Source organism: Drosophila obscura, unplaced genomic scaffold, assembly GCF_018151105.1.
Source record: "Drosophila obscura isolate BZ-5 IFL unplaced genomic scaffold, ASM1815110v1 contig_1, whole genome shotgun sequence".
NCBI lineage: Eukaryota > Metazoa > Arthropoda > Insecta > Diptera > Drosophilidae > Drosophila > Drosophila obscura.
Window position 1 is genome coordinate 11,338,661 of NW_024542679.1, and position 12,343 is coordinate 11,351,003.

The window sequence follows — 12,343 nt, forward strand, 5'->3', positions numbered from 1 at the left end:
TGGGGGGCGGGGTACTGTGGCTATATGCCTCAATTGGTGGCAGATCAATTGACATGCGGCTTTCGGCTCAATTTTGTCATGCCTCGTTCTCGTTGGTAGCGGAAATTCTCTCTCATTTGCGTGGGCAAAAATACAATTTTGATCGATAATTTTATAAGAGGCTTTTTTCGTCTCCCGTTTCGAAATATTATTAACTGGAAATTGAAACTTTTGTGGGGTGTATATCGCGGGGGGAGTGGTTTTCGAGCATTAGGCGGTGACACTGTAAAATTAGTTGTCAAAAATGGAAAACGGAAATGATTGGGGAGTTCATTAAGTGCAGATGAGATGCTGTGATGTGTATATGGGGACTATTAGATATTGATTCGTTGTTTAAATTATCTAAATATCAGGGGAATTGGGAATATTTGAGTCCATTTTAGGTAGTTCATAACAAATTAAGGCAGTTTTTATGGGGTGTTACACACAAATTAATCTCTCTCTTAAATGGGAATCTGGAACAGAGTAAAAAAAGTGATATCAGTTAAGAATTAAGAAAGACAATCTGTTTTGCTTAGTCAACCTGATAGAGAGAGAGGGAAACAATCCTTGACCAATCTTTTTATTATAATCTTTTGCCTGCCAAAATATTACTTAAATCAATCCACAAAATTGTATAGCAAAAGTGTTACATTTCATAAGCTAATAAATTGAGTAATTTTTTATTTAAGAAATTTTACCAATAATTACAAAACTTTTCAATGAAATCTTCCCACAATCTCTCACACATCTCTCTTGTTTACTGGCACAATGTTTGACATGTCTTTAATTACACAAAATGTTATTGTTTTTATTAAATTTAATTTCAAGTGTCTCGGTGACAGGGCCGGGCCAGGCCCTCTTCATAAAATATGGGAGAAAAAGCATACAATATTTTTGTTTATTTTACATATGCAAATACATTTTCATCTGTGGCTCTGGGTTTTTCCTCTTTTAAATTTTAATTGCATTTGTTTGTTCGATGCTTTTGTTGGATTTTTAACAAGATAATAAATAAATAAATCCCTCTTTTTGCTTACTCGTGTCGTGTACGTCAAATGCACTCGAGTGAAGTGAAATTTATGGAAAATTTCGACATATTTGAAACCAAAAAATGGTCAGACTTTTCAGCCGACCAAAAAGCCGATTAATCAAACTAATTTGGGCATTTGCTGCAGCCTGTCGCTTCTATTGCCTGCTATGCTAATCACATTAGGTTACTCGGTTTAGGGTGTCCTCCAGGATTGCAGTAAAGCGTATGTCTATCAGCAGACTGGCAGGCCGGCAGACAGCACTGTCATTTTCATAATTGGCCCCAAAAACCCAACAGCCGAACCGCACAACTATTAGCCAGGCACTGAAAACGACAGCACAGGACCAACAACAGACTGACGGAATGACAGACGCACTAAATGCTGACCAAAATGATGGACACAGTCCTGGGGGAGTGTGGAAAACGTTTTTGCGTGTGAAGTATTCATGACAAAAACAAAAATTCCACAAAATGTATACGAACTGTGCAAATAAAGCAAGCAGTAATTTTTAACGTCTAAAACTAATATTAAAAAAAGAGTGTTACAAGAATTTATTTAATACAATTTTAATATAAAACTGTAGGAAATCCATCTGTGCTTGCTAAGTCTCACTATGATAGAGAATGTTTCACAAAATATAATTTTTCATTAAAAAACTTATTTTAAATTGATGTTTGTACCTCTCATAGTGTGGCTTAGCGGTCAAGGCTAACCAGAGCTACCACATCTTAAAAAATGCTATTAAATACCAAAGAATATCAGCTAAACCAACCAACCAGCATTCTAGTTTTCCCATTTTGTTACGCCTCAACGAACCGGCATAAACGTTGATAGCGCCATGGAAAGTCTGGTTCGTTTGCCCGGAATTGCCCCGTTATTAAAATTTAACGCCGACACAAGCGTAAAATTGCCACATTTATGTACCGCACTGTCCTTTTCCCCGTGCGTGCATTAAAAGTTTTTAAAATACACACAAATTGACTTTTGATGTTTCGCGGTTGATTTTCCTTGCATATATTTTTCCTGCTGTCGTCGTTGTTTTTGTTGCTCTTTTATTTTGTATAAATGGTGCGTATAAAATTTTATTAAATTTTAAAGTTTTTCCCTGGGAAAACTGAGTGGAATTTCCATATAAAATAATTTTTCAATTATGCAGAAGAGAACCGGAACGGCAAAAAGGGAAGTTGGACGGGCAAGCAAAGGACAGCAGCACATGAGAGGACAGGAGCGAAATGGAGACAAACGCTTTGGATTCCAACTGGTTTTGGCAGTTGGCAACGGCTGTTGCAACACTCCCATGCGGGGAAGCAGTGTGTGTGGCTATGTGGTACTGGAAGAACCTGCAACATATATGTTGATGGCGTCATGTAATGAAGTTTTAAATGAAGTGCGACAGCAGCAGCAGCCACGCACTCGCACACACACACACTGTCCTCCTGTTAAGGCACAACACGGGGGCACCAACTGCGGCGCGACATTTTGTGGCAATAACGTTGATGATAATGGCAGGGGACTCCCGTACACTCACACACACACACAGACAGATGGCCATGTGGACTCGCCCAACTATTGCCGAAAAACTTGGCACAAAGTGTCGCCAAATGAACTCCGAACTCCAGCTGCATTTGGGTTCCTCCTTTTTCGAGGGGACTGCCAAAAGCCTGCCACTTGCTAAGGTCCCGCCCCCCTTCCCTAGAGGTTCCATAGTGTCTGGTTTGCCTTCTGTTGTGCACTGTGTTTGGTGTTCAAAGAGCTGTCAACGTTGCTACTTCATATTGCTGTCGTTTTTTCCCTTTTTTTGGTAAGTATATAAACGTTTGCCAACTGTCGAAAATGAAATCGTATTACGGGTAAATGATGGAAGAGCAGGACCGGGAACACTCACTCCTGCCATGCGCTCTCTGCATCGCACAGTGCAGCTCAGCTAAGAGAAAATTAAAGATTAAGAGCCTATAAAGATTTGATAAAGCATAAAAACATTTTCTAATACATCTGCCCCCTTTGGCAGGCTGTTTTTATAATCAATCCTTTCATTTTTACTCTCTGGCACCTGTCCCCAAATTTGTTCAATCAGAATTTCCACCTGAAACCCTTCAATTTATGCCATTGCCAGACCATTTAAACCTCTACAGTGAAGAGTCGAGTACTTGATGATTGCACTTCATTTCGTAGGTCCTCAGATGGTGATGCTGCTGTTGCTGCTGTTTCTGCTGCTGCTTGTGTCATTAATTACGAATATCAATCAGAAACAGAGACAAATCGGTGTCAATAAATCGAGGGCCCGAACACCATCCGTTGCACACATCATCGTCAACAAAAGGCAGTCACACAAATTTTGAATAATTTGGCTTCACGCTTTTTGATTAACAGAAATAATATACCCATCGTTTCGTTCGTTCGGGGGAATACCAATAACGAATAACCGATGATAAAGAGGCGATCAAAACAGTTTAAAGACTGCGCAGCGATCCGGAGCGTTGGTTATGTAAGCGGAAACATCTGCATAAATAATAGATGAAGGGTGGGAGGGGGCGGGGGCCCCTCTCGATTGTCGTCTATTTGTCGTCTAACACTCTCTGGCACGGCAACGGCTTTGATCTTTTCGCTGAGAGCGCCAATTTGTGGGCCAAGCGAATTCCAATCAAGCTGCTGCTGCTGGCTCCAAAACTCCCCTTCCCACCCACACACACACACACACACACACACACACACACAACTCCACTGTGCGTCGTATCAAAGGGAAAACCGCCGCTGTACAAAAAATTTGTTTCTATTTTGTTACCAGTGAAATGTTTTTGCGCTCCCCCAAAAAGATAAGCGAAATAGTTGGCAAACGCAATCGGAAAAGTTCATTCTTTTGGCACCTGCCGCCAAACAACAAAAATAAAATAAATAATAATTACCCCCAACCAGCAACCAAAACAAACTGCAGTTTTCCCTCCGCTGATTTGTTACTCACGAAAATTTGTTATCAAAATTTATGTTGAAAAGTTTTTGGCGGGAGAGTTCTCTAGGAGCTACTACTGCCACAAACCAGACCTCTTTTTCATAACTCAAATTAATGCTTATTAATTTTTATTGCCATTATTTGTGGCCCCATAATTAATTGTCTATTTGGTATTTTTATTGCCACGAAACTCCATGAAAAGGTGCCAACTAAATGAATTCGTTTCTTTCTTCTGGTTTTCTGGCGTCATTTTAATGTATTTTTGTATCAGGTTATATATGCAAATGAGAATTATTGAGAAATTATAGAGCATTCATTGGGGTATTAGCATGTAGAGTGGTTGGTTTTTGGGTGTTACTTTTTTTTGCTTAGAAGCAAAGATCTTTTTGACCAAAACTGAGTTTTAATTGGTTAGGAATTTTAAATTTGGTTTATGGAAATACATAAATATATGTATATACCAACAGTAAGTACTTTGAATTGAAAGTTGAAGTTGAATAGATATCTATAGGTAGTAGTAAATATGTATATTTCATGATAATTAAGCATTGCATTAAATTCCTTTGTTATATAGAAATCAGAGGTAGTCCTGCTCTTCTGCTTAGCCTTTACACTTTTTGCTCTCACATTTTTTTTTGCTGAGTACTACGAGCAGTCCTTATCAATCATTTCAGCTTGATTGTTTTTCCATTGATTGGCAAATCCCATCCAATCCATCCATCCATCTTAAACGGAGAAAACCAAGGACTAAAATTAATTAAACTAAAAGCGAGAGGACGAGAGGGCGAGAGTGGGGGGGCAGTGGCAGTGCTAATCACTTAATTACTTGCCTCAATCGCCAGATGGTTTTTCCCATTCTGTATCCCTAGCTCTGGGCTCTGGATTCCCTGCATATTTATAATTTGAAATTAAACTTGAACGACAAGTCCACGCGTGAGAGATCCATTGAGCCCAAACAACAGAGAACCAATCAATCAAAGAGAGGCAGCAGGAGCAAGAGCCAGCAGCAGCAGCAGCAGTTCCCTCTGGACCCTTTTGGGGGTCCTCTCGTGTCCATCCCCCTCACCCCGTACTTAAGTTGAAGTTGCTGCCCGCTTGATTACCGTTCAAAATTGATTGATTAAATGCCATTGTCAACCGTCCCCTGATCCAGTCTACCGCTGCCATACCCGATCCCGATCCCCGAGAGCTGCTGTCAGCGCTTTTGTCAAACGTCTGCGGGTAATCCCCCCGAGGAGGGTCTCTGTCTCTGCCTGTGCAGCTGGAGCTGGAGATGCCACAGGATGCCTGGAGGTTGCACGAAGGAAGAGAAAAAAACACATGCTAGCATTTTAATTTAATTACTTACAGTATTTCTGAGAGGAAAGACACTCCTACGGATGCGCATTCCAAATTGATTAATAAAGATTGTCAACTGGAAACTGGAAACGCGTTCACACGTCACAACGTGACGAGGGTTTCCCCGTCTCTCTCTCTAGGACACACCCCTACCAGATGGAGTCTCCTTTTTTTGGGGGTTGGATAATGAGGGAAGAGAACTGCAGTAATTATGCTGTTCAAGGAGGTCCCGGTCCCCCCACAAAAATATTTTTAAGTGTCACTTTTGGGGCCTAAAATTAGGTTTATTTTGTGGCAGCAGGGGCATCCTGATATGCCCCATGGGGTTGACATGGGGTGCATAAAGAATGATTATGTGAAGGATATTAATGAGTAGTGGGGGAATATTTTTGGATTAAAAGTGTATTTCCAGTTGATTTTATTTGAATACATCACAGAGAACCCCCAAGATGGTGTATTTTAGAGGGCTAAGCCTGGTTCAACTCTGTTCAAAGAGTCTTTTACCTTTAAGAGTTGTATTTTATGGGAAAATAAATAGTAGAAATTAGGTTTTATATTTCATTGACTTAAAGGTCAAATGTTTTTTGAGCAACAAAACAATATTAGGTCTGCCAATTTATTGAATAAAACAATCCAAAATAAATTTAGCTGCAAGGTAAAAGTATGTTTAATTGTTTTGATATAATGTTAACATTATTCTAAATGGTTTTAGGGGATTCCAAAACACGTACCAACTACATAATAAATTATGTGCTCATAAATATAGAAATTCCAAACGTTCCACCTCTCTCTCTGTACCAGAGTTGCCATGCTCATACAATCGCTAGGCAGATAGAGCCATTAACCCAAGCACTCTCTCATTCTTCATGCTACTGACTCCATTCCAGTCAGTCTCCATTTCATTCTGCCTTTATTCCCGTCATTCTTCCACTCATCGGCCTTCATCGTAAATCTCAACCAACTGTCAAGCGAACCGCTGTTCTATGGCACCAATTCAATGAGTGGCCTCTTCATAAATCTCGACTCTGTGCCACCACAAAACCTATTGCTCCACTCTTGCCCCACTCTTGCTCAATGTGTTTTTTCCCTCATATCGGTCGTCAGCTATTTGGTGTCCCCCTTAATTGTCTTTAATTTAAGGTACAACTAAAATTACAAAATCCAAAATCAGATTACTGCAGTCTGAATAATCGAGAAAGAAACTAAAGCCAACAGCCACGCACACACACCAAAAAATTGAATCTAATCGTTGCAACTATCTTATGTGTAATTACAATTAACTTTGGATCCCAAAAAGGGCGGGGGCTGGTGGCTAAAGCAAACGAACATCAAAGATAATGAAATATTTGTACCTCTCTCTGTATTTCTTTTTCCTTTTTCCTTTGTGTGTGAGTGTGTGTGTGTGTTTGGCAGGTTCAATGGGTGGTGTGGCAGGTGGGGCCGAATCTAACGTTAAATGTGGGTTTTCCACTTTTTTTTTCCAGGTTTCGGCTATCGGGTGGGTAATCAATCATTGTCAATGCCGCCTGTCAATGCTGCTGCTGCCTGCCTGCTGCGGTTATGTGCGGGGATGGATGTCCAGGCAGGGGGGAAAAAACTTAAATTACATTTAAGAGAAAAGGGACTGGGAAAGCCCAAGGAAAACATAGAAAATGCTGCCGGCTCTAGAACTAGGGCAAAACGCATGGGAAACTAATAAAAATCAAAATGAAATCAAATTAAATAAACAGGAAAAACAGGAAAATAGAATGCGAATGGGGCAACAATAAAGCCAAAAGCAATTACAACGACAACAACAAAAAAAGACAGACAGACAGACACCACGATAAAGGACCTTCACAGAGAAAGGAGAAACGCAAAATTTAAGAAGGCGCGATGGGAGGGGAACGCTAACAGACACAATGAAAATTTTCACAGCCCACAAGTGAGTGGGGAAAAGTCTCAAAGGCGCGCAGCAGAAGGCTGGAAAGGAAACGAAAGCAAAAGGAAAGCCCAAGCAGAGTGTTAGAGAGAGAGAGAGGGAGAGAGAGCCAGAGAGAGGAAGGAAATGCCATTATGACGTAAATGTGCTAAAATAAAACAACATGGCGGACAAGAACCCGGCCAACAAACACGATGACGACAGGACGACAGGACGAAGCGTGTCGAAAGCCAGACCCCCAACAACAGTATGTATGTGTGTGTATATCTGTGTGTGTGTGTGTTTGGGGCTAATGTCAAAGTCAATCTTAGGGAAAACGCGTAGCGCATAAACATACAACAAAAGTAGAGGCAAGAGAAGAGCCTGGCAAAGCAGCAGCAGGAAAACCATGAGAAAAGTTAACCAACAAAAAAAGGAAAACCCCAAAAAAAAAAAAGGAAAGCACGGGAAAGCCAAAAGGAAAGCCAACCCCTAAAAATGTCAGACCGGGGGGGTAGCCGGAACAAACGACAACTCGATTTTTCTTTCTGGCATAAGAAAAATTGCCGAAAATTAAAGCAAAAAAAAACAATTTTCTCCAAGCTTCTCTCTTTCTATTCTCCGTCTCTCTTGCCCGCCCGCTTTTTGTTAGGGTTAGGAAAATCTTTGGAGACCTAAAAAGTTTAGGAAAACAGAGAAGAAAAATTATTTAAAATGCGAAATGAAGATGAAAAAATGTTAAACACGTTTTGGAATTGTTTTCCTTTTTTCGGCTTTTTGTTTCCTCGTGTCAGTTTGTGTGATTTGTCTGCCAGGTGCATAAGGTGGGACAAAAGGAAGAAAAACGAGTAAAACGTAGGAAATAAAAAATACGGCAACAGGAACTGAAAAACCAACAAACCAAAAGTTCAAGGATAAAGTTGAGAAGTTTTATTTGTTGGGGCATGAAATGATTTTCAGCTATTTGTGTTGATGCTCTTTCTCTATCTCAATGCTTAATGATATCATAACGTATTTTTTAATCATTGAATTTAAGAGAAAACGCTTGATTCGAAGCTTAATTCACAGACGAAATGATATAAAAGTACATGAAAAATCTCTGAAAATATATTTATAAAAACTAAAGACTACTAAGACCTCAACAGACCAACTTTCATTAAGATATTTGCGATAAAAGCCCAGTTCACATAGAACAAGTAATTTAAGTGCCATGTTCATAGCATCCTAAACATCCAAGACCTAAATAAGTAAAATTTAATGGAGATATTTTCAAATAGAGTTCAGTTCTCATAGAAAAATCAACCGAAATACCACTAGAATTCTCTCTTCGCCAAAACTTACATAAAACTAGCCTTCCATTAGCTTTGCAAACAAAATATCGTTAAGATATCCTTAATGAGTACTCAGTTCCCATAGAACAATGAGCTGAAAACACATTAGAATCATCTCCATTCCAATATTTGCCATAATTCAACAACTATTAGCACTCTAGGCTTTATTTTTAAATAACACTTTGCCCGGCATTAGCCACTAAAGGAAGGAAGAAAACCCGCGCGGACTCTGGCGGCGGTCTTTTGATTCTTTATTCTCTCAATTTCGAATAGAAAGGAATAACAAAGTTACGTCTATACCCTTTCCTGCCAAGGTTATGTGGCAACAACAACAAAACACTAGACCAAAGCGTCGTCTGCTGCGTCTACGGCTCTCTCTGGAGTCCCCTCTCCAGGCTTTGGCTCTCCTCTTCGCGCTCCACTCTCCTTTCTCTCTTCTCTCTTATTGTGGCGCTCTTTCTCTACCCCGCAAGGATTTTCCCCTTTTTTTCTGCAGTCGACACCACTTTGGGGGTTGGTTAGATAAAATGTGGAAATTGTTGAAAATGCTGCCGTGCCTGCCTTTGCCGCCTGCCACCGCCTGCTGCATCGTTATGTGGGCGCCCCGGGTCGACGGACTTGGATGCCGCTGCCGCTGTAGCCGTGCGACACCCCCACTTTTGGGGGTGGTTGGTGGAAGGTGCGAGACGACGACTACACAACTGCGACTACGTCTATGGCTGTTTTCACTCCATGTCCATGTCCTTGCCGCTTGGCTCAGACTTTGCCACTGCTCTCTTTTCTTCTCTTTTCTGCTATTTTCAGCCTTCTTCTGGCAGGCATTTTCAAAAATGTTCCTTCTATATTTTCCTTGTGCCTTGTTTTGTTGGTTTTTTTTTTGGGGAAAACTCTGCAAAAATAACAACAATTTTGCCACTCAAAAAAAGCGGCGCGGCGGGAGATGCAGCAGCAGCAGCGAAGAGCAGGAGGTGCAGGAAAAGCGACAGCAGGAGCAACAGCAGGAGAAAAACAACTCGTCAGAGGAAGTAGGAAATTTGAACTTGGGCCTGTGATGTATGTCCACTGTCCCAATGTCTGTGGGGGAGACCCAAAAACTGCCAATGTGGCCGACCACTGCGGCAGAGTAGAGTCCTCGACCCCTGGCCAAAAAATGAAAATGGCAGACGGTAAGCGATGGATGGATAGATGGACGGACGGACGGAAATAGCCATCGGCAGAACTGTGTGCCGAGTGGCTGGGTAGTTTGACCTCTTCTTACACCACCCCATAAACCATCACTGGAGAGCCGGTGAAAGTTGCCCTTGAATGGTGTTTTCTGGATTATGGTACTTCTGTTTGCTATGGCTATGCTTTCTCATCCTGCTCCTCATCCTCCTTATCCCTGTCTATGAATCGCGCTCCTACTCCCCCATTTTCTCGACTCATTTCTGTCCTGCAATTGAGTTTTTGGGGGTTCGGTATTCGAAACCAAATTGAAGTCAATAAACAGAAGTCCAGAAAGGAAAAAGGTAAAGGCAAACGACACAAATATGTGTGAAAACTCATAATAAGGAAACTTTTAAGCAGGAAAACAGTAGTTAAATATTAATATATTGATATATCTTAGGGGAATATATTTAGGATAGAATTCGAACGAATTCTAAACTGTTTTTACCTAATCTAAGGCATTAATTGTTATACATACTTGTAGAAATATGTATATGCTAAATAAGACTGAAGTAATAAACTTTTGATGGCATTTTTTGAATAAAACTAAGAAACAAAGTATTTGGAACAGTAGTTGAACATATTTTGTGTCAGTGAAAGAAATATACACTCCTTTTAAATTTCTAAGAACTCTTTTAACCAAATTTGTCTATAAATATTTCAAGTATAAACCAAGTTGAAATAGAACCAAGTCTTACATACAGACGATTAAAAATACTGAATTTCCCATAACCCATTGAACCTGTAGAAGTCTTAAAAAAATAAGTTTCCTCTATTTTTAGATCCAAAAAACTTACCGTTCCAAGATGTTTAACTCTTTCAAATTAGTTTTTCATTAAATCCTCAATTTTTATTACAAAACTGATTGTTTCAATTGCACATAGAATCGTTTAGATTATACTTAGGTTTATAGTTAGATATTGATTTATATATATTTCGGATCGTATACGTTATGTTGTTGTTTAGCACGGCACGGAACGGAATGGTTGCATTTTTTACGTATATTTTTGATGATTCTACATCGGATTTTTCTTTGTTTTTTAAATAGTAATGTTTCACATTTGATCTGCAAATATATTTTAAATTAGTTATAGAAAGGAGTGGGAAAGCAATTAAAATGAAACCCAAACAGAGAGAGACATCCACGTGGCAGGCAACCGACACACAAATGTAGCTCCTGGGGGGGACAGGTGTGGCAACCCAACAACTAAATCAAATCCCAGCCAAATGCCAGGAGTCCCTCCCTTCCCTCCCTTTCTGTTTCCTCGCTTGGATAACTCTCAATGCGGCTCTGGGGCAAATATTTTAAATGCGCGCAGATTTTTGGCATGTTTTAGTGGCAGTTTCACGTTTTTGAATTGTTGCCTCATGCCCCTACCCCATGCCATACCACGTGCTCCCGGAATCTCGTTTCACTGACAATTTAATGCCAACAAAATGCCGAAATATTTTCGCCAAATAAAAGGACCAAAGGACCAGCCAGAAAAACAGACAAAACAAAAAGTTAACGTAAACGTAAAAAAAAAAGTTTTTTGTAGTCGTAAAGCGTGTGTTAACCCTTTAAAAATCCTCCCAAAAAAAAGGGCATAAAAGAGAAATGATAAAAAGTTGTTTCAAACAAAATTGAAGGTTTTTTTGTGTGTTGTTGAATGTCTAACGGGAATGGAGACATCAGTTAGGATTTATGTTTGAGAAATAATCTGAAATAATGCAATGGGAAAGCACGAGAGTGGAATTATTTTCATGGCATTTGAATAGAAATGAAACTAATCTCCGGCATGGTGAGTCTTGAGATATGCGAGGATTTTTCCATCCAGCTAAAAAGATTAGTGCAAGAATGCATTAAATGTCTTGCATTTTATAGCATTTTATGACTGCATTTAGCATTCATAATAGTTGTATGTGGTATTTCCTTTGAACAAAATTTCTTCACTTATCACAAAAGCATTCCCTGAGCATTTTGCATAATTTACAAACACCCCCACACATGGGTTAAGCTGTTCCATTGCCATTCCATCCTCCCCTCCTAGCCCCTGGGCCCTAGACTAACGTGGATGCGTGTGTTCGTTCCTGTTTCACCCATTCCTAGATAACCAGTCCCAGAGCTCCAGACAAACTCAATTAGAGAAACGCAGACAGAAGCCCCCCCTGGAACCAAACGAACGAACGGGCGAAAGTTGAGTGTTACTTTTGACTGCTAGCCAACATGCGAATGCGAGTCGGATCCAAGGAAATTCTCGACTGCAGACTCCTTTTAGTAGAAAATTTATGAAATTAAAGCTGGGGACAAATTTGTACTGGAAGTGTGGGCCGAAGAACTGGCGGAAAAGCATCAGCCGGCAATAAGCTGCACAAAAAAAGTATCTAGATACTAGAGATACGCCAGATACTAAAGAGCAACAACAACAACAACTACGACTATGTCTGGGCTTGTAAAACTCGTCTCGTAAAATATACAAAAACAAAACAGAGACAGCAGCAAAGAGAGAGAAAAAACGTAAATGAAAACGCAACAAAAACAAGAGGAGACTAGCTATTGGGAGTCGAAGTTTGAGATACCCTTGCTGTG

The 12,343-nt window shown here is 40.1% G+C and overlaps 1 protein-coding gene across 1 annotated transcript in view; it reads right to left on the bottom strand.

Annotated features, from left to right (window-relative positions):
* The window catches only part of LOC111071229 (frizzled-2), a 99,416-nt gene that overhangs the window by 85,981 nt on the left and 1,092 nt on the right, over positions 1 to 12,343 (bottom strand). The window contains 1 exon segment of the mRNA XM_022362448.2: positions 10,572 to 10,840. The gene's annotated coding sequence lies outside the window, so the exon portion shown is untranslated.